The following is a 21,714-nucleotide window of genomic DNA, read 5'->3' on the forward strand; positions in this document are numbered from 1 at the left end:
TTTGGCATTGGAGGCTCCATCGCCATCTTCCTCCTTTTCCTCTTACTCGTCCTCATCTTCCTCCTCTCCATTGGAATCCTCATCAGATGAAGAGTGCTGAGCGGCTTGTTCCTCCTGCACCTCTAGTCTTCGTTGCTGTGCTATGTTGTGCAGAACATCACAATTATCCTAGAGACCCTCACTGGCGAGGACTGAAGGGCACCTCCAGACCTGTCCAGGCACCTGAAGCACATCTTGAGCGTGCCAATGACTTGCTCGATGACACATTTGGTTGTCATATAGCTCACATTGTAGCGCTCTTGGTGTTCATTGGTGGGGTTCCTCACTGGAGCCAGGTTTGAACGGGGTATCCTTTGTCACCTAGCAGCCACCCCTTAAGGCTGGTTCCAACTCTGAACAGGTCGGGGATGTTGGACTGCCGCAGAATGAAAGCATCATGGCAGCTCGCAGAAAAACTGGCACAGACCTGCATGAAGCTTTTTTTGTGGTTGCACATCAGCTGAACATTGACGGAATGAACTCCCTTGCGGTTGACGAATACTCCTGGTTGATCTGGTGGTGCTCGGATTGCCACGTGTGGGCAATTGATGGCACTCTGTACCTGTGGGAAGCTGCCAGAGGTGCGAATCTGAGTGCCCACTCATTCTGGCTATTCTCATCACAGGGGAAGTTTACATACCTCCCAGCCCTGGCGAGCAACCCATCCACTACCTGCCTTTTGCATTTACGTGCACCCAACTGCGAGACCCTTGATTATGTCTCCGGTAGTGGCCTGGAAGGAATCAGAGGCAAAAAAATTGAGGGCGGTGGTGACTTTCACAATCCGTGGCCACGTCCAGCAGGGAGCAGCTCTTCTTCTAGGAGGCTGCAGATATCTGTGACCACCTTCTGAGAGGTCAAGGAAGCTGAGCCTCTGTCTGAATGCTGATTGTCTTCCTCATCTGAAGTCCAATCTAAAGCAGCCATGATGCCACCCATCCTGATGTTCTCTGTGTGAACACCTCCAAACTGCACAAATAAGTCTCTCACAACAAGAACTTTCACCAAACCGTTTCCCAGAGGGAACTGAGAAAGCAGCTGTGAGCACTGACCTTTATTCCTATCAGGACTCCTGACATTTAATCGTCCCCATGAAGTGCCGCTCAATCTTGCCTCCGTTTCACTGATGAGTTTCCCGAACCCCAGAAAACCCGTGCGGGAGACGTTCATTTCAAATCACTGCCAAAATCTCAGGAAAGGAGCCTCATTTGAATATTATAATGACGGACTCACCTCTTGGGAGCGGGTTGTTTGGACACCCCTGATATCCGCCGTGGTTAAACAGGCAGTGCACGGCGGGTTGGGGTTGAGTTTCGCGAATTTGATGATTTAAGCCCCCCTCACCTCTCCCAACTATCGTGGGGGGGGGGGGGGTTAATATTAACCCCTAGGTGCGGAACCTTCAGCTTCGGTGGTTGTGTGAAATGGGCGAAATCGGATCAGCCAACCCTCATACAGCCCGCCCAATTCTCCTTTCCACTGTCTTATGAAGACAGATGCTTGCAGCACCACAGCATTCCCTCAAGCCTGCACTAGAGTGCCAACCTGGACAAGGAGCTGAAACCATGGTATGGTGCTGGAACCCATAGACCTCAGAGACGAGATTGCTATCAACTGAACCAAACTGAGTTCATTTTAATATTCAGTTTCCATGGAAGTATACCAGAATAAAAGTATAATGTGAGAATGATTAAGGTTATTTCAAAGACAGTTTAGTCAAATGGTGTATACCCCCCAGTATTACACATGATGTTTAGAGAATTGGAGCTGCCAACATTCATTGTCGTTTGGAACTGAATGTAAGTGCTGATATTTCAAATCCCTTCTGCTGGCATAGTTAGAATTATACATGCATAGAACATGAAACTTTACTTCACTGAGTGGTGCTTGACAGTGGACACTGCTTGACAACTATGTGATGTTCCTGTTAAGCAGCTTTTCAAAAACAATTGTTTGAACAAAATTAATGTACTGCGACATGTGAAAAATAGACAAGGCATCACCTTGTCAGAGACTAATGCATCGTAAGGGGACATGTAGGTGTGAACCTGTCATGTATTAAGTTTCATAAACATTCCAAAGCATAATTCATTGAAAAGAACTCTTCAATTAGAACAAAAATAGTTTATGACCAAATACATTCTTAAAAGGTTGTAATTTACTTCTATCCATCATGCAGTGCCAAGGGCACATTACATAATAGTGTGTACAATGTATTATAGTGTGCAGTATGTAATAGACTACAATGTGTAATAGTGTACAATGTGTATAAAGTGTATAGTATACAATGTGTAATAGCACACAATGTGCAATAGTGTATAATGTATTCAGTGTTTACAACAGGATAGTGTAGTGTATAATAGTCTACAATGTGTACAGTTTGTAATGGTGGGGCAGTGTGCAATAGTGTACAGTGTTTTTTAAAAATTCATTCATGGATGTGGGTGCGCTGGCAAGGCCAGCATTTATTGCCCATCCCTAATTGCCCTCGAGAAGGTGGTGGTGAGCCGCCTTCTTGAACCGCTGCAGTCCATGTGGTGAAGGTTCTCCCACAGTGCTGTTAGGAAGGGAGTGCCAGGATTTTGACCCAGCGACGATGTATGGCATGTAATAGTGCACAATGTGTACTGTTTTTAACAGTATGTATAATATGTAGTGGAGGTGAGCAATCTTAGTGTCTGATATTGCATGCTAAAAGATTGACTGTCTAGCTCAATAATGTACCAAATCAATCGTTACAGCTCTGTGCCTTGATTAGCTGAAAAGCAGCTTTGGAATCTGGTTTTTAGTCAGTCAGAAACCCTGGGATGCTCAGAAAAGCAGCTCAATTTTTATTTAAGGTATGGTATATTATTGATAAATTAATTTAGGAAAGAGAATTAGAACAAAAATCAGGTTGGGAGAAATCGGAAGACTGGGTGAATGGAATGAATGTGGTTTACTTTTATTTAATTGTTTACTTTAGTAGTAGAGTGTTCATTTTAAAATAGTAAAGTTACCTTTGACATCGGAGCACTTTTATTACTGTTACAGTACTGTTACATTGTTTCAGGATCACAGTGTCTGAGTCTGCAGTTCCTTGGGATGACCAATGGCCAAGAGCTCATTTAGAGTGTGACTGCAGAACTAAATCAAACCTAAAATGAAACTAGAAGTTAAAAAAAGTTATTCTCATTGTGTTATGGGTGTGTGGACTATTCTCCCAGCAAAAGTAATTAACATTAATATTAGGACGCATTGATTGACAACGCCGCTGCGGCGGTGACTGCCAAAAACGTTAATATTTTATTAAATAATCCCTTCTAAAAAAGTTCCAGATAAATATCTGTTAAAGAATACGATAGAAGATTATAAAGGTTGATGGACATAGATGATCACATTATCTATGGACCGTGATGGGTCCTATCCAACTGAGAGTGGATGTCTGTTCTGTAGAATATAACTGGTCTTGGTTGAACATAGTGGGTTTTTAAGTTGAATTGATATCTTGGAGCTTTATTTGATAAACTTTTGAGATAAATTTCTCACAGCCCCTTATCATCTTAAAGGCTACGTTGGAACAACGGGATCATTCTATCTATTTAATCCCAATTTTCTACCCTTTCTCTATATCCCTTTATAACTTATTTCCCAAGGAAGTATCCATATCCATTTTAAACTGCTCAGTTGATTCTACATTTATGGCCTTCTGGGGCAGCGCATTCCATATTTTTATAATCTTTTTGTAAAGAATTTCATTCTGGATTCAGTTTTATCAGCTTAGGTTGAATGTTAAAATTACGTCCACATGTTCTAGACTCCCCTTCTAGAGAGAAGAGATATTCCCTATCTACCTTCTCAATTCTCTTTCATAATTAAAATACTCAATCAGGTTCCACCAGCGGCTGGCCAATGCAAATTGTATATGTTGAGTAGAGTCCATGAGTGTAAGTTGTACATGTGAAGGAAATGGGGTTGATGGGCTTGAAGGCCTTTTCTCATTCCATAATTGAGGCATTGCCTTGATTAAAAAATTCTCATCGTTGTTTTCAAATCCCTCACATCCCTCTATGGCCTTGTCCCTCCCTATCTCGGCAACCTCCGATAACCATCCGAGATCTCTGCGCTCCTCCAACTCTGGCCTCTTGCGCATCCTGGATTTTCATTGCTGCACTATTGCCGGCCGTGCCTTCAGCTGCTTAGGCCCTAAGCTCTGGAATTTCCTCCTTAAATTTCTCCGCCTCTCTACCTCTCTCTCCTCCTTTAAGATGCTCCTTAAAACCTACCTCTTTGACCAAGCCTGTCCTAATATCTCCTTATGCGGCTCGGTGTCAAATTTTGTCTGATAACACTTCTGTGAAGCACCTTGGGATGTTTTACTATGTTAAAGGCCCCATATAAATGCAAGTTGTTGTTTTTTTTCATAAAATATACTTTATTCATAAAACTTTCAGCAAAACATACAATACAGTTGTCATATCACATTCCAAACGTACACAATACAGATTGTACAATTTGCAGGTTACATCAAGTACAGTTCAATGAACACATTGTACATAATTACAGTTCATGACACTCTGGGGTGTCTCATTGCATTATACTCAATACAGATTATTCATTACAGGTACATAACAGATTCATTACAGGTACATTACATCAATTTGAATTTTACATTCTGCCCGGGGGGGGGGGGGGGGGGGGGTTTCCCTGATTGCAGCCCCTCGGTATAGAATGGCGGGAAGGCTCTAAACGGTTGTCTTTCCCCACAGAGCCTTTGCGGCGGGCACACCCATCCTCAGTGCATCCCTGAGTACGTAGTCCTGGACCTTGGAATGTGCCAGTCTGCAACACTCAGTCGAGGACAGCTCCGTGCACTGGAAGACCAGCAGGTTTCGGGCAGACCAAAGGGTGCCTTTCACCGAGTTGATGGTCTTCCAGCAGCAGTTGATGTCTGTCTCGGTGTGCGTCCCCGGGAACAGCCCGTAGAGCACGGAGTCCTGTGTTACGGAACTGCTCGGGACGAACCTGGACAGATACCACTGCATCTCTCTCCAGACCTTCCTTGCAAAGGCACATTCCAGAAGGAGATGGGTGATGGTCTCGTCTACACCGCAGCCTCCAAGGGGACAATGTGCGGTGGGGCTGAGAGTCCGGGAGTGCATGAAGGATCTGATGGGAAGGGCCCTTCTCACCACCAGCCAAGCTAAGTCTTGGTGCTTGTTTGAAAGCTCTGGCGTTGAGGCGTTCTGCCAAATGACATTGACAGTCTGCTCGGGGAGCCAACCGACAGGATCCGTCGTCTCCTTTTCCCGCAGGGTCTCGAGGACGTTACGTGCGGACCACTTACTGATCGCCTTGTGGTCGAAAGTGTTTTTTTGCATAAACTTTTCGATGAAGGACAGGTGGGGCGGAACGGTCCAACTGGACGGAGCATTCTTCGCAACACCAGGGATAGATAGAACCTCAGCACGTAGTGACACTTAGTGCTTTCGTACCAAGGGTCCACGCAAAGCTTGATGTAGCCGCACACGAAAGTGGCCATCAGGATGAGGGTCACGTTGGGCACGCCTTTCCCCCCTTTCTCCAGAGATTTGTACATTGTGTCCCTGCGGACACGGTCCATTTTTGTTCTCCAGATAAAGTGGAAGATGGCTCGGGTGACTGTCATGGCGTAAGAGCGAGGTATGGGCCAGACTTGCGCCATGTACAGCAACCCCGAGAGCACCTTGCACCTGATGACCAGGTTTTTGCCCACGATCGAGAGGGATCGTCGATCCCACAGTCCCAGTTTCTGCTTCACCTTGGAAATACGCTCCTCCCAGTTTTTGGTGCACGACCCGGCCTCCCCAAACCAGATCCCCAGCACCTTCAGGTAATCCGACCTGACGGTGAAGGGGACAAAGGATTGGTTGGTCCAGTTTCCAAAGAACATGGCCTCGCTCTTGGTGCGATTTACCCTGGCCCCTGAGGCCAGTTCGAACTGGTCGCAGATGCTCATCAATCTGCGGACCGACAGCTGATCCGAGCAAAAGACGGCGACGTCGTCCATGTTGTTCCCCAGTGGCGAGTAAGTGAATCACCTGAACAAAATATTCAGCCAGGGTTCCAACTCTTAATGGTTATCCAGTCACCTCTGCTGCAAAGTGTGAGTGGATACCTCGGGGGTGAAATTCCTCAATGCTATTTTTAGTGCACTAGTTAATGCATTTTCATCAAATTCTTGTGTCAGTTATTTTAACAATGTTGTTAATAAATACAATAAATAGGTGAACAGTTTCATTAAAATGGAACACAAAGGAATTTAATGCAAACATTTAACCAGGATGCTAAAAATAATGCAGAAAAATGCCAACCCACTGTTGAGAACAGGATTGAACTTAGCTATGATGTCCACCATTGATGGATAGCCTAGTTGCACACAGCCGAGGCTCACGCATAAAGTAGGCTTAAACTGCTGAAAGGATTATGTTAACAGTCACACGATCGGCTAAAAATACTGCAAATAGCTGCTGTTGATCATAAAAGTCTAGATTCTTGGAAAATGTTCTCAGTTGGTAAGGTTTATACAATGCTGCTTTTGCTTTTAAGCACATTTAAGTACAATCGCTTTTTTGATTTGTTCTTGGGATGTGATGATGCTGGCAAAGCCGTATTTATTGTCCATCCCTAAAGTGGGTCTGGAGTCACATGTAGGCCAGATCAGGGAGGGGTGACAGGGTCCCTTCTCTGAAAGACATTAATGAACTGGTAGGGCTTTAATGACAAACTGGCAGCTTTCATGGTTATTTTCTTTGGTGCCGTCCCACAAATTACCAGATTTACTGAATTTAATTTCCCAGCTTTTGAACTTACAACCTTTAGATTCGCTAGTCCAGTACCATAATCATTCGGTCCATCATGTCTGGCAGGGACACGATGGGTCGAATGGCCTCCTTCTGTTCTGTAACTTTCTATGATTCTATGATAACCACTAGGCTACTATATCCAGTTTAAAATACACACTTGGGGATGGAATTTGGTACTATTTGATTCAATTTTTGAAGTGTAGTCACTCTTATAATGCGGAAAACACAGCAGCCAATTTGTGCACAGCAAGGTCTGACAAACAGCAATGTGACCAGATCATCTGTTTTAATGATGTTGGTTGAGTGATAAATATTGGCCATGATACTGAGGAGAACTCTGCAGCTTTTCTTTGAAATAGTGCCATGGAATCTTTTACGTCCGCCTGAGAGGGAAGACGGGACCTCAGTTTAACGTCTCATCCGAAAGATGGCAGCTCTGACAGTGCAGCTCTCCCACGGTACCATACTTGAGTGTCAGGCTAGATTTTACGCTCAAGTCTCATGGAGTGGGACTTGAACCCACAACTTTCTGACTCAGAGGCGAGAGTGCTACCACTGACCTACGACTGACATCTCAAAAGCGTTTTACAGGGCAGCGAGTAAAACAGGAGAGCGAAAGGGAAAAAGTGGGGTTGAGAAACAAAAACACAGATAAAAAGAAAAGGTTTGAGAAGGCGTTTGAACACAGGGCTGGAAGTGAGAAGGTGGAGATGTTTAAATGTTTGTGATTTTCAGAACCGGAAGTGCACACTATGAGGATTATCAATCGCAGAGAGAAGTATTAGTCAAAGATCATGTATGATCTGTTGGGTATCTCATTGATATTAACTACATTTAACTCTTTAGCCCATAACAGCACTTCTGAGCTTTGATACAGATGTGTCTATGTGCTGTGTATGCTGCCTCATAAATGTAGTGCTGAGCAGGCACAGTGGATATTTCAACCCACTGCCATTTATTTTAAATGGTGAGGCGCATCTAAACTTCAGAAATTTGAATTGTGTCAAGATTTGTATTAATTTAAGGAAATTGTAACCGATTGAGAAATATGAATGATGCATTTCATGGATTTAGAGTGTTCCTTGCTATTGAGGAAGTGGTGCTGGTGAAGGTGGTGATCTTTGGCACATGCACACAGCCTCCCCAATCCACGCACAAGGACATATGCCTGGGAGAAAAAAAAGAGGCATTTGAACATCATATTGACCAACTGAGGGACTTGGCAGGAGATGCAATAGGTACCGGAGGTTCAGAATTGTCTATTTTTACCTCCAGGAATCTAATCCAGATTAATAGAATGAAAACCATCTCCCCGTGTCAACTGTAAAGGTTTAAATGACCAGATGTAATGTAACCACCTGTGGTAATAGTATTGTCCTGTGGTGGTATTACTGCCAATTGTAAGTATTGCTGTCCAATGATAGTATTACTGTCCAGTGGTATTGTTGTCCAATGGTAGTGTCCAGTTGTAATATTAAGTGTACAGTAATATTTGTATGGTGCAGCAGTACTGTCCAGTGGTAATAGTACTGTCCATAGAATTACACAGGAAGGCGGGGGAAATCTTTAGTCATGATGCTCCAGCCATCATGAGTGTGGGGCAGGTTTGATGGACCAGCTGGTCTTTCTCTGCCCGTCAATTTTGTATGTTCGTAAGATCTGCAAAGAGAAAAGATGGATCAACATTTCAGGGGCAGATGTTCCATCGGAACTTGAGCGTTGTAATTGAACTAAGATCAAGCCCTTCCAAATTATCTACCAGGTTGCACTGCTTTGTTTTCCATCCTGTTAATGTTTCCCTAAACAGACTTCAGACCATCTACTACAGATGAACACCTAGGTTTTTTGAGGCTTCAGCTTCATAGTCAATAAAATAAAGTCAAAGCCCCAGTCTGATGTAGCAAAACACCACGAGCGACTCTACGCTACACTGGAACAAGGAGGAATTTCACTCTGTCACTGTGTCACTCAGGAATACGGAGACTTACACAAGCAAAGACCAGGGGAACATTCCACTAACACCAATCAAAAAGGGTTTCAGAAGACTGGGTAAAAGTTAGGGTATATGGGATGAACTCTGACCTTTAAAACCATAACTAATTAGGTTTTATTTGACCAGGAAATGGTTTCTGTAATGTATTTCTTAAAGTCTTCAGACTTTGCTCTTAAATGGCCCTAAAGCATCAATAAATCTGTTAGCTTGTTTTAAATTTATATATGACTTAAAAGATTTTTGGGCAACACAGCCCTTTGCTGATTTTCTGAGCATGGGCTGCCACGGAGAGCCTCCCTCATCAGCCATGTATATTGGAAAATCATGAGTGTGCTGCCCATTACCAGCTCATGCTCAGAAAACCAGCCCTCGAGTCATCTCTGAATCCACCATCCTGTGAAGTGATGTCTCTCTGTATGCAATGAATGCAAGTAGTTGTAAGTCTTAAAGAAATCTTGCTTTGCTTGTGAATGCCACAGATAAGCTTTCATTTGACCTAGCAACCAACACTTGAACCAATTCCAGTTGACATATCTCGGAACCACAATGGGTGAATTACCTACATTGATATTGGATCTTCTTGGAATTTCTTTTGTAGGCTTTGAGGATGCTAAGCAGCTATTACTGCTATGTCATGATAAATTAGCAAAACATTAAAATTATAACAAAGGATCAGTACAAATAATTTTTTAAGAGTTTCCTGACAGTGCAGCCTATTTTTCTGAGAAATTGGGTTCCTTTGATTTATTAGTACCTGGGTAGAATATTGAAAGCCAGAACAGTACATGCCCATTATATAATTTAGCAAAATGTAAAGTAGCCCCTGAAGTTGTGGCTCCCCACAGTTTTATTTCTGTTTAATGGGATTGTTTGTTGTTTCTAATGTAAACACATTCCAAGAAAAAGATTCCTTTGTTCCAGCAAATCCTTTCTTCCAATCATTATATGGCCTAGGTTTTCTACTAGGAGGCACGTTGATGGTAGTAAAAGGGTCAAATTACCACAGTTAAAATACCGCTGTATTTTTCTGTGTTGTGGTAAATCCATTTGTGGTGAGTTCTGGCAGACAGTCAATTAATAATGTTTATGAGCTTGAAATGAGACCGTGGCCTTTTGGAATCAGAGGTAGAGCAGGGCTATTCATTTTTGGATTGCTCTAGTGAAAAGCTGTGCAGACACGATGAGCCAATGTATAGCCTTTCAGTTGGCGGAGGGGCAAATTGGCTAAAAACACAATAAAAACCAAAGGGAAGAGATGAAGCTACTGTTTAGGTGAATCTCTGATTCCAAGGAAAAAGAAAAGAAAAATGTTAATTTTAATAAAGCCATATCATGTTTTTCATAAGTGCCACAAAGCACTTCACAATGAATTAAGTTGAGATTCAATGATGCTTATTATATAGGCAAATGCGGGGGTCATTTGCTGAGATAATTAAAGGAACATAACTCCACACACCAAGAATGGCCATTCTTTGTGACTACTTTTTCCATACATTTAGATGCATCTCTAACCATTTAATATACTGTTTGAGAATTCTATAGTGAAACTGGTGTAATTATTTAAACATTCTGCTATGTTATTGGACTCCTCCATTGTCTAAATTCTCATATGCTTAAGGGGTTCGAGTTGTTTAATATTCTACTTGTTACAAACATCACCAAAGATTCTCTTTTCATTTCCCATAAGATCCATTGCAGTTTCCCTTTTCTCCCAGTCTAATTCCCTCAAACTCACTATCTAAGTCATGCAGGATGCCAATTTCTGTGCTGGCGCTTGGCAGGGTAAGAATGAGTGATGGGCACTGTTATCAGGGTTTTCATTATCAGTCTGAAACTAGTCCTGGTTGGCCGAGAAAAAGGAGAGCGAGAGAGACGAAGGTTAGGATGTAGTTATAAAGGATGTAGTTATATCAGTGGGATCATTATGCAATACCAAGTTTTCATGTTCAAGATGAACGAGTTAATTGGAAAGAAGAGGAAGGAAAGATGCCAACAAACCCTGCAGTGCCAGGCATTTAGTCACTCCATCTCCGATGCGGACAGCTGTAAATCTTCCTGTGATGTCAGTGGCAACCATGGGGCAGAGTGTTTGTAAAGTGGCAGGATCTCGTCCTCTTGCTGACTGTCTCCTCTCGTTGTGTGCCAACTTTCTCCTGCAAGAAGAATGGAAGTGGGTTACAATAGCCCCGATTTTAATTCAGGGTAGAAATTAAGTGGGTGGCCAGCCATCCTACCTCAGCAGCACGAGGCCAGGGAGATTTTAACTCTTGAGCATCATCTGCATGTCCTGTTTCCCGTTTCCCATCCAAAATTGGCGGGAAGCAGCAGCTGGCCGGCAGGCAGGAATGCAATGTCGAGTGACAGGAGACCATCACTGGAGACCAAAGGAATGGCCTCTTGCGTTCAGGTAAGGCGCGGAGAGGGGATTTCAGGAGGACCTCATGATCGAGAGTGGTGAGGGGGGGCGAGGTGGTGGACCCAGGGCAGGGGTGGCCTAAACTTTCCTTCTGGAGACCAGACATGCACTCCAGCTCCTCCTGGCCGCGCAAGAAAAGTAAAAAGAAAGTTAGAAGCACTTATCTGTGTGGGCATCTTCTGGCCACAGTTCCTTTTCCACTAGATTGACCTGGTGGGAAAGCCACAACTTCCCTGCTCAGGCCACTGGTTATAATAACTACCAGGCCCTCCTGAAGGCAGCAATTCATGTTGCGGTACAGTTCCAGAGGCCAGTTGCAGGCCACCCATTATTTCATATATGAGATTGGTCAGTGAGCGTTGGTAGGATATTAAACTGAGGGCCAAGTTGCTGGTCTGATTAGCTCCTCACTCAGCATTAACACACGTGTACTTCTAGTAGGGATTGTGGATAACACTCAATACCCATAGGGCCCCCATGAGGAGTAAGTAACTCAGCCTAAACCAAGCATCATTCCCGAGCCTTCCTGCTCTGTATGGCCCTGTGAACCTAGCCACTGAGAGGCCCCTTTTTGACATTTTATTCAATTTAAATCTCCATTTAGGACATTTCAAATAAAGTGAACAAGCAGGTAAGTGAGGGGAGTAAATAGTTCTGGTTACCTAGTTAGAATAGAAATTTAGTCACAGAAATGAAATAAAAACAGTTAAAAGTTTTTTCCACTAGCAACCATGTGGTAGTTAGTGAAATAGAATCAGAAAATGCTGGAAACACTCGGCAGGTCAGGCAGCATCTGTGGAGAGAGAAACAGAGTTAACGTTTCAGGTCGATGACCTTTCATCAGAACTGGAAGAAGTTAGAGATTTAACAGTTTATAAGCAAGTACAGAGCAGGGGGAAATGGGGGGAGGGGGAGGGAAGGTCTGTGGTAGGATGGAGGGCAGGAGTGATTAAATGATAAAAGGGACGATGGTGCAAGGCAAGCAGGGTGGGAATGGGACAAGTAAAGAAAACAGAAGTTGGATCTAGAGGAGCTGTAAATGGCAACATTACCAGCGCCCGCTGTCCGAAAAAATGGGAGCAGTGGTGAATTTTTTTTCAATCTGAAGTTGTTGAAATCAATGTTGAGTCCGGAAGGTTTTAAAGTGCCTAATCGAAAGATGAGGTGCTGTTCCTCAAGCTTCTGTTGAGCTTCTTTAGAACAGAGAGGTCAGAGTGGGAGTGGGATGGAGAATTAAAATGGCAAACGACCGGAAGCTCAGACTCAGATTGTGGACTGAACAGAGGTGTTCAGCAAAGCGATCACCCAATTTTTTGTTTTTATTTTAGATTTCCAGCATTCGCAGTATTTTGCTTTTGTTTATGTGGTTAGTGAATAATGAGTTGTTAAACTGTGCCATTTAACTGGACAATTAACAGATTAACAGATTGCAGTGATAATTACCATGATTGAATTGTAGGTATGACTACAAAAACAAATGAAAATTGATCTTTCAGATCCACACTCAATATAAAGAGGAAATGATTGAGGGGACAGTTAGAGATATATGTGTATACAGAAGTGAATATAGTCCACCCCATTATAAATGTTGACTGTGAGTAGCAATACTAAAATACGAAATGAAATGTAGCTTGAGTTTTTTCATGACTTTAGATTGGCACAATCAAGATGACATTACTGTAAGGGAACTGCCAGATGATTGTGGTCCTGTTTTATTATGATGCAATGTTTTGTAATAGCAAGTCATTCATAAATTTTAATGCAATTGTTCCCAGCCCCTTGCTGTTCCTTTACCTAGGAATGTGCCCAGGGCCAAAATGGTTATCAGTGCTAGGTAATGTTTTAGATTTATTTTATGTGTGAGACCAAAAACAAAGGGCTAAAAAAGCTATATTACAATAAAAGAAACTGCATAACAAGGTATTAGCCCAGAATTTTCTGGAGCGTGCCCAGTTGGTTAGACTTTTTTCCTCACCCTTCATGCCCAAAAATGTTTTAAGCTGATAAGTACTTGCCCTAACTTTCTGCGGTGAGTTTAATTGGCAATTAATGTGCAAACGCAGCAATTTTCTTGACGTTCACTGGGAGGTTGAGGGCGGGCTGTCGTTTTCACCAGGCTAACGGTGAAGTGGCGCAAATCATCCAGCAACTTGTGGCGACTCGCAATTCACGGGGTATCTCTTCCTCGCCACAAGTTGCTGGACGATTCACACATCAATGACGGTGTGCGCCATTAAACTCGCTGTTATTTTAGCGGCAAATTCTGACCCAATATCTGCCTCACATAGAATCTCGCATTACATGCTGCCATGATTGACAGTTTGTTACTCAGATACAGTGCAGATTCCATACACGATGAAAGAGATTGGAATATACTTTACATCACAACCTGCATTTATTTATTATTTGTGCACTTAACAAGGCAGCTAAAGAATATATTACAAAGGAAAGCTGCCCTACATCAGAGTTTGTTCAAACATTCCACTTTGCTGTGATAATAAATCATATAAAACAAAATTGAGTTCAAATACTTCATTTCCTTTTAAAAACAAGCATTGTTGACTACCTGCCTGGAGTTAATCGTTATTTTACATACCATACGGTCTCTGTGTAACTATTTCAAATTTAGCAAAATTAGTTCTAGGAAGTCATTCCCCTTAGATTTTGTGGTTAATCCATATTCTCTTTAATCACATAAATCTGTAACCACATTGGATCTGAATTATAAAATGTAAAGTACAGACCACTGTATGTGGCTCTTCAGGTATTTAGATCAGAATAAAAGGAGCTCTAATTAGTCCCTTTTCTTTTTAAAGAGGCTGTTTCATTTTGCAGAAAACTCTGCAGAAGAGCTACGCCAATGTAGATGTGATGGCGTCATTTGAATGTGGTTATGATTGAAACCTGGCAACTACTGTGAGAAATAACTAAAACAAAGACAATTTCACACAAGTACTTGGGATAAATCTGATCTGCAGCAGTGTGTCCACTCGTAAAACGGTCAACAGAGTGGTGTTTGGGTCTAGATTGTTCCCAGATGTTCCAAGAACTGTACCAGGCCATGAAACACCCCCAAAGCAACGATGGAGTCATTTAGCCATCTGCAGCTATCAATAGCTATGTAGTGTAAGGGAAACTAATAGCACTCAAAGGGAACTATATCAATTCAGTGGAAGGCCAAGAAATGGCAGATGGACTTTAATGTGCAACACATTGGAAAAGGAAACATGAAATGTGTACATAATGAATGGACATTTTCACATCGTTCACCTGACGAAGGAGGTAGCCTCCGAAAGCTTGTGAATTTAAAATAAAATTGCTGGACTATAACTTGGTGTTGTAAAATTGTTTACAATAATGAATGGATGTCTAACAGCAAAGATGGATAAAGTTCTGATGAAGGATCATAGCTGAAATGTTAACCTCTCTTTGTCTTTCAGATGCTGAATGACCTGCTGTGCATTTTTTGTATTTTCTGTTTTTATTTCAGATTTTCAGTTTTCTTTTTCTCATCATACTAATACAGCGTTCAAAAACGTAAGCCCGAATTTTGCAATCAGAACTCACCAGAAATTAAGGTGGAGAATTATCACACCAATTGTCTGCCCATTTTCTATCCTGTGCAATTTTTCAGTGACATTGCAGTACTTTGAGCAGAGCTGAGTGAAACTAGCAGCAAAAGTCCTGACTGAACCTCCAAAGTACTAATGAGATTAAAATGCAGGCAAAGTAACAACAACCTTCAGTACCACATATAAAATGGCCCATTCAATGGACATTCCTGCAGGTCCTACCACCACTTATATAGAATCATAGAATCATAGAAGTTTACAACATGGAAACAGGCCCTTCGGCCCAACATGTCCATGTCGCCCAGTTTATACCCCTAAGCTAGTCCCAATTGCCTGCACTTGGCCCAATAGAATCATATATATTTGGCAGTAATTATTTGGGCCGGGTTTGGGTGACAGTTGGGGGTAATGAGTTTACATGAGGTGGATTGGGCTACAGGTGGGTTTTAAAGGGAAGAGTGCTTTTTTGTTCGAGGACAATTCAGGTGCAGTTTTTTTAGCAGTGTATTGAGGCAGTGGTCTCTTAGAACCTGATTTACTCTGTTTACCACCCAAATCAGCCCCAAAATATGTGGCAATTCAGAGGTAAATCTAGGCCATATGTTCATCAAGTGGAAGCACTGGGGATAAAAAAGCATCAGCTCATGCACAATTCACTTTTGGGAGATTAAATTTGGTTGCATTTTATTCCAACAGGGATTAGGAAGAGGTTCCTTCTGATGGTGTGGAATAAAATTTTAGCAGGTTGAAGGATTGGCTTCTATGGTAGTTGGGTTGATGAAGGTGAGGTGGACCCTGCATTGTGCTGTACTGTTAGTGCATTGGGCAGATGTTGCACTTGCTGAAGATCTCGTCTATCTATGAATGTTGCCATTTGACTCTTGCTGCTTGCAAAGATGTTTCAGCAGGGATATCTTTCAGCACATTGTCAGTGTGTTCCTCTGCTCTGTGGGTGGCATTCCTTCTCCACCTGCCTCTCTGGATGGATTGGACAACCCTCAAAAGAGTATCAGGAATATGGGTGCGTATTTACCACTATCCCTATTGATTTATAAAGAAATTCCATTTTTATTATTTTGAAATAAGACCCTTGCTGCTGTTGCATCAGCCATGGGTAACAGTCACTTATGAACATACAAAATTGATGGGCAGGTAAAGACCAGCTGGTCCAGCAAGCCTGCCCCACACTCATGAAGGCCAGAGCATCATGGCTAAAGACTTCCCCCCTCTCCCACCGACGCCCCTCCCCTCCCCCACAGCCTTTGGGAGAGGCAAATAACCAGAGAAAAACCTCAGGGCCAATAAGGGAAAAAATACTCAGTAATTCACTGATTGTGAAGTGCTTTGGGACACCTGAGGACATAAAAGGTGCTGTATAAATGCAAGTACTTTCTTCCTTATCCATAATTAAAAAAATCCCAAGTTCACCTTCCTTCAATACTTTCTACACCCATAACTCTCGCTACACTGCTACCTTTATTTGCCTTTAGTTCATCTGATGGTATCCTGCAACATGAGGTCCAGACACAATCAACATTTGGACAGTAAATTCGGGGCACCCCATTATTGATCTCTTACCATACTAGGAGTTCCAGTTTCTTCAATCGCCTGGTGAATATGTTTTCTCCACTACATTCAGAATTACCGTCATTCCTCTTGTAAATCCAGTAATATTTGCAATGTAGAGTAAAGGGAGAATGTCTATCATTCCACACCCATCTTTTATTTTTGTTCCTCACCACTTTTCTCTGCCAATTGGTTCACTGGAGCAAATAGACTCCTCGGTCCACTTCAGTGGCAGTGTCAACTGTCCCAACTTGGACCCATCAGAGTCTCTGCCAACATTGAAACTGGTTTAGGAGGGTCTAACTGCAATCTTTGTTAATTAACCTTCACCAGGGGACAATTTTTTAATTACTTTTCTGAACAAAAATATATTAATGTTGAATTTATAAGAAATATAAAATAATTCTTTGATGTTTCCAATATCCCCCTTAAATGCAATACAGTGCTTGACTTGAATACAAGTGTCAAAATAAATATATAACCAAGGACTATTTGTTCATACTACCACACAAAGTGTAGTATTTTAAACCAGTACTTGGCACAAAACCATTTATTGCAATAATTTAAAACAGCATGCCTCATTTCTTTAATTTTCATAGTTCAGTGTTTAACAGTTTTTGATGTTGAATGGTAATAATTATTTTTAAAATATTCACTGTGAGGTACAGGCACAGTCAACACCAATGGTGAAAAATTGAAAAAAAAAACAAAAACATGAATGCAAAGATTAGTAACATCTGTTTATTTGGTCTAACACATCATTATTGGCTCAGAGTGCTTATTATTATTTAATTTTACACCTAACTCACCTGAATGCCAATAATTTACACGAACCAGTCAATAATTACACATAAATAGTAATATATGGCACCTGCAGCAGTTTTGCATTGGCACCCATACAGTTGTAGAACTGGCAGTGACTACACTTGTAGTTCACCTTAGTGTATTTCTGTTCCAATTTAAAAATCAAATTAAAAAAATACACAGATATATAAAATAGTATACATTTAGTGACATACTAACACTTTCTAGGTGTGTGCTGGAATATACTCAACCACAGTGCTGTATAACCTTCTTACATCTCCTGAATAATATTAATTAGGAGCCTTGAGTGTTCACTTGAACAGTCTCCAGTCTCCTTGCCAGTGTGAAGCTCGGTCTCCCAACTCTTATTTTCTTTCTGTCTTGGCCCAATGCTGAGTACATTATGTGACTGCTTTACCTAACAGCAGGCCTGTATTACCACATGCATCAACCTCCAGCTTACCCCAGTGTTTGAAAATATTCAATCAAAATAACCCTTCTGTGTGATGTAAATCAGATACTCAGTCTAAATAGTTCACTGGAAAACTGAAACTGATGGAAACTAATGTGAGTCAGTGTGAACTCACAACTCCTGAGAGCCTTTGGGCTTGGAGGCAATGTCACTTGCTGTCACTTATTTTCTCTTAATTGTTTAGTTTGGGGCCTCTTCATGCTGCGTACTCATTCACTAGTAATTGGAATTAGGCGCCCAAAACATGTTTTGTTCTGATTTCACCCTCCCACCTCAGCAAGAAAACTTTCACTTTCTAATTTGAATTTATCTTCATGTTCTCCTTTTATTTTTCTCCCTTTAGTGACCGACTACCATGCAATATGCTGTAGCTGGAGGAGGGGAAGTATAATATGGTCCATGGCACTAATAGTACTGCTCTTTTACTAGCTGGACATTGTCCAGTTTTTCCTCTCTCAAGGCGGCGTAATCATTCTCACATTCTGCTCCATCTTGTGGCTGAGTAGGTGTTAGTCGTGAGTCAGTGATAGCACTCTGAGTCAGAAAGTTGTGGGTTCAATTCCCGCTCCAGAGACTTGAGCAGATAATCCAGGCTGACACTCCGGTGCAGTACTGAGGGAGTACTGCACTGTCGGCGGTGACATGTTGTGGATGAGACGTTAAACCGAGGCCTTGTCTTCTCTCACAGGCGGACGTAAAAGATCCAATGGCACTATTTTGAAGAAGAGCAGGGGAGTTCTCCCCGGTGTCCTGACTATATTTATCTCGCAACCAACATCACCAAAATAGATGACCTGGTCATTTATTTGATTGTTGTTTGTGGGACCTCACTATGCCGTGTTTCCTACACTACACCGGTGATTACACTTCTAAAGTACTTAATTGACTGTAAAGCCCTTTGGAATGTCCTGAGGTTGTGAGAGACACTATATAAATACAAGTCTTTCTTTTTTTAATAAGGAACTGATGAGATTTCCCAAACTGGGCCAAATGAGTTGGAGTGAGAGACAGCCCTCGGGTTGAAGTATGATTTAACGAGTCAAATGCTCAATTAGTTTACCACCCAAGTGATGGAAGGACAGTTTTCTAATTCACTGCTACAGAACCCTCTTACCATCAGAGAAAATGTTGTTCAGGACCCATGGTCCCAAACAGTTACTCCCCTGCTCGGCCAGCATTAAATGTCTACTCCCAACTGTATGTAGGGTTCAGGTCAACATTTAGCTCTTCAAAGATGTAAGAAATATACCAAGAATGTTTGATAATGTATTATTTTACAATGCAGCCATCTGCTGCAGAGCCCCTCATAGCTGAGGCCTTCATGCCAGTATTAGGTTCTCACATGAATGCTCAGACTGCTGCCGGCTGCACTCTGGGAGCCTCCACGGACAGACTCACAGAAGAGGAGCTCGGAGGAAGCAACCAATTGCCCACCATGCACCCTGCCAATCGTATCATGGGACTGACATCCATCAGACCTACCGGCAGAGTGACAGAAAGGTTAGGGGGAGGGGGAAAGATTACAATCGACCATGAACGTTGGTACTCATTCTCCAGAAAGGCTCCAGTTTCACAGCTGTAAGCCTGCCCTCCACGACCGACCGACAGGGGTCTGAAAGCAGGCGGGACCAGGCTGTCCCCAGAGTAGCGGCGACCCGAAGCTGACTGATCTGTGCGCGAGCTCACAGAAATTAAGAGCCACCTCAGGTCTCAGAGCCTCACAGTGAGACACAGCTGCCATTCTCCTGCCCTCGTCCTGCCTAGGGGAATGACTTAAGAGAGTGCACCAGACCATGCACATAATACTGTTAGAAAGGGGAAGCACTGTGGTGGAAAGAGTTAGATTGATAATGAGATATTGTAATTCTGTAAAATAAATTGTATTGGATATAGATGCGAATTAATTGAAAGATTTGGGAGGTCGAGCAAAATATCCAGAAAATCAGAATTTGGGCTTTTGCTTAACAATTCAGCTGACGCAGATCTGACAGCACCCGAACATGCTCTTTAACTTTTCACGGTATCTCCTTTTTACGGCGACAGCTTGCCCGTGACCTACGACTGGCATTTCACCCGCAAATCCTGTGATGTCATATACGTGACATAAGTTTGGATTGGCATCATTGGACTCACCTGAGGAGCAGCAATATGGCGACCCTCATCAATCAGGCCAGCATCGCAGGTCTCTGCCCATATTTCCAATTGACTGTGCTTATTCTGTGGGCGCTTCTGGGCGCTAGGAACAGGGAAATTGGCTGTTAGAATTTGGAACTCGCGACCACCTGGAGTAGTTGAGGCGAATAGCATGGATGCATTTAAGGGGAAGCTAGATAAGTGCATGAGGGAGAAAGGAATAGAAGGACATGCTGATAGGGTGAGATGAAGTAGGGAGGGAGGAGGCTCATGTGGAGCATAAACACCGGGCATGGACCAGTTGGGCTGAATGGCCTGTTTCTGTGCTCTAAATTCTATATAATTCTATGTTAACTGAGTTTTGAGAAAAGACTGAAATGGAACTCACAGACAGAAATCTGGAACCTTTAGGTTTAATAATTGTACTTATTCTCTTCAGGAAACGCTTTAGGCAAATGCAAGTGATTTTAATCTAGACAGGGGAGTACATTTTTCTGTGATTGATTTTCAGGTTATAAATGTTTTAGGTAGAAGTATACAAAATGTCAGTTACCATGTTTGTGTGTAGAAGGTGGCGAGTGAGAATGGGAGGGATGGTGTAGGCTGCAGTGGCCATAGAATGGCTGACAGTGGTCTTGAAAAGGAGTAGCAGTATTGAAAAGGGATTGATCGTGGCATCAGCTTTGAAGCAAGAAGTGGTGCCAACTTGGTGCCAAGGGGAGGGAAGCAGCAGATAGGAGACACGTCTAGATATGAGGGAGTCCAACAACACACTCTGGTCTGCTTAGGATCAGCTTTTTGTTTGCTAGTCTTATCTTAATGAATGTAGGGTGTGGACTCAAAAAGTAACCAATTAAAAAATAATTAGCTGAGCAAAGCTAATTTCCAGTCAGTGTACTGTGTGGAAAGACAGAATAATGAAAATAGATAAAAGTAAATCTATAATGCATAAACAGGAATAGCATTAATTGTTTGTTAATTTGTTTTGTTGTTTAATGAATTTGTATGTGAGGAGTGGACCTGTTTGTACTGTAACTTTAAGCACTGAAGGCTACAATATCTGAACATTGCATTACCAGCTTTGTACACAAGTGCCGGATTTCTGGTGACTCAGACAGTCTTGGGCTCCTTACAAAGAAAGATGTTAAGGCAAACCTGACACATTTTGCCGCCAATGATGTCTTCTGAGGGTATGGTAGTGTAGTGGTTATGGCACTAGACTAACAGCTACAGAGGTGATGGGCATGATTTTATCTGTAACTGGGAAGAGAGCGGGCTGGGTAGATTTTTGCACGGGAAACCTGGAAGTAAATTTGGCAGGTTGGAATCTTCAATCACGTTAATTGAATGATAACAATTTTACTTCCTGGTTTTGCGCCTGGCAGCCAGCCTGATTGACAGGGAGGGTGGATGGGGGTTGGCGCTCGCGGGGGTGGGGGTTAGGTGAGGAGTTGGTGATCGTGGCGGGTTCTTGGACATCCGGGGGGGGGGGGGGGAAGCTTGGGCATCGGGGAAGTGGGGGGTCGGCTGATTGGGGGGGGTCCAATTGCGGGAGGTAAGCTTGTTGGACTTGGAGAAAGCACTCCTGCTCCTCCTGGCCACAAGCAGAGCAACAAAGGCACTTACCTGGCGAACCGGCCCTTCTCGCCTCCTTTTAACCAGCAAGATTCACGAACCCGGGAAAGCCGTCCTGGAGGTGTTAAATTTAAACTCAGTTAAAATCAATTTAAAAAACGCTACTTAACGTCTCTTAACGACGTTATTTGCCCTGCTAATGACCCGCCCGCTGGCACTAATTGGGGACGTGACCTCGGCGATTCGGCTCCGCTCACGGATCCAAACGCACCCACATTAAACCGGGAAGTGGGCATGGTTGGAGCTGGGTTGCAGTCGCG

The 21,714-nt window shown here is 42.7% G+C and overlaps 1 long non-coding RNA gene across 1 annotated transcript; it reads right to left on the reverse strand.

The window, feature by feature from the left end:
• Positions 1-4,497: 4,497 nt before the first annotated feature.
• Positions 4,498-21,510, reverse strand: LOC137341368 (uncharacterized). The gene is made up of 4 exons (XR_010967013.1): positions 21,446-21,510; positions 19,820-19,922; positions 10,855-11,009; positions 4,498-8,522 (listed from the first exon to the last, which is right to left on the reverse strand). It is a non-coding gene; the product is annotated as an uncharacterized lncRNA (long non-coding RNA).
• Positions 21,511-21,714: the final 204 nt, after the last annotated feature.

This window comes from Heptranchias perlo, chromosome 23, assembly GCF_035084215.1.
Source record: "Heptranchias perlo isolate sHepPer1 chromosome 23, sHepPer1.hap1, whole genome shotgun sequence".
In the NCBI taxonomy this organism is placed as follows: Eukaryota; Metazoa; Chordata; class Chondrichthyes; order Hexanchiformes; family Hexanchidae; genus Heptranchias; species Heptranchias perlo.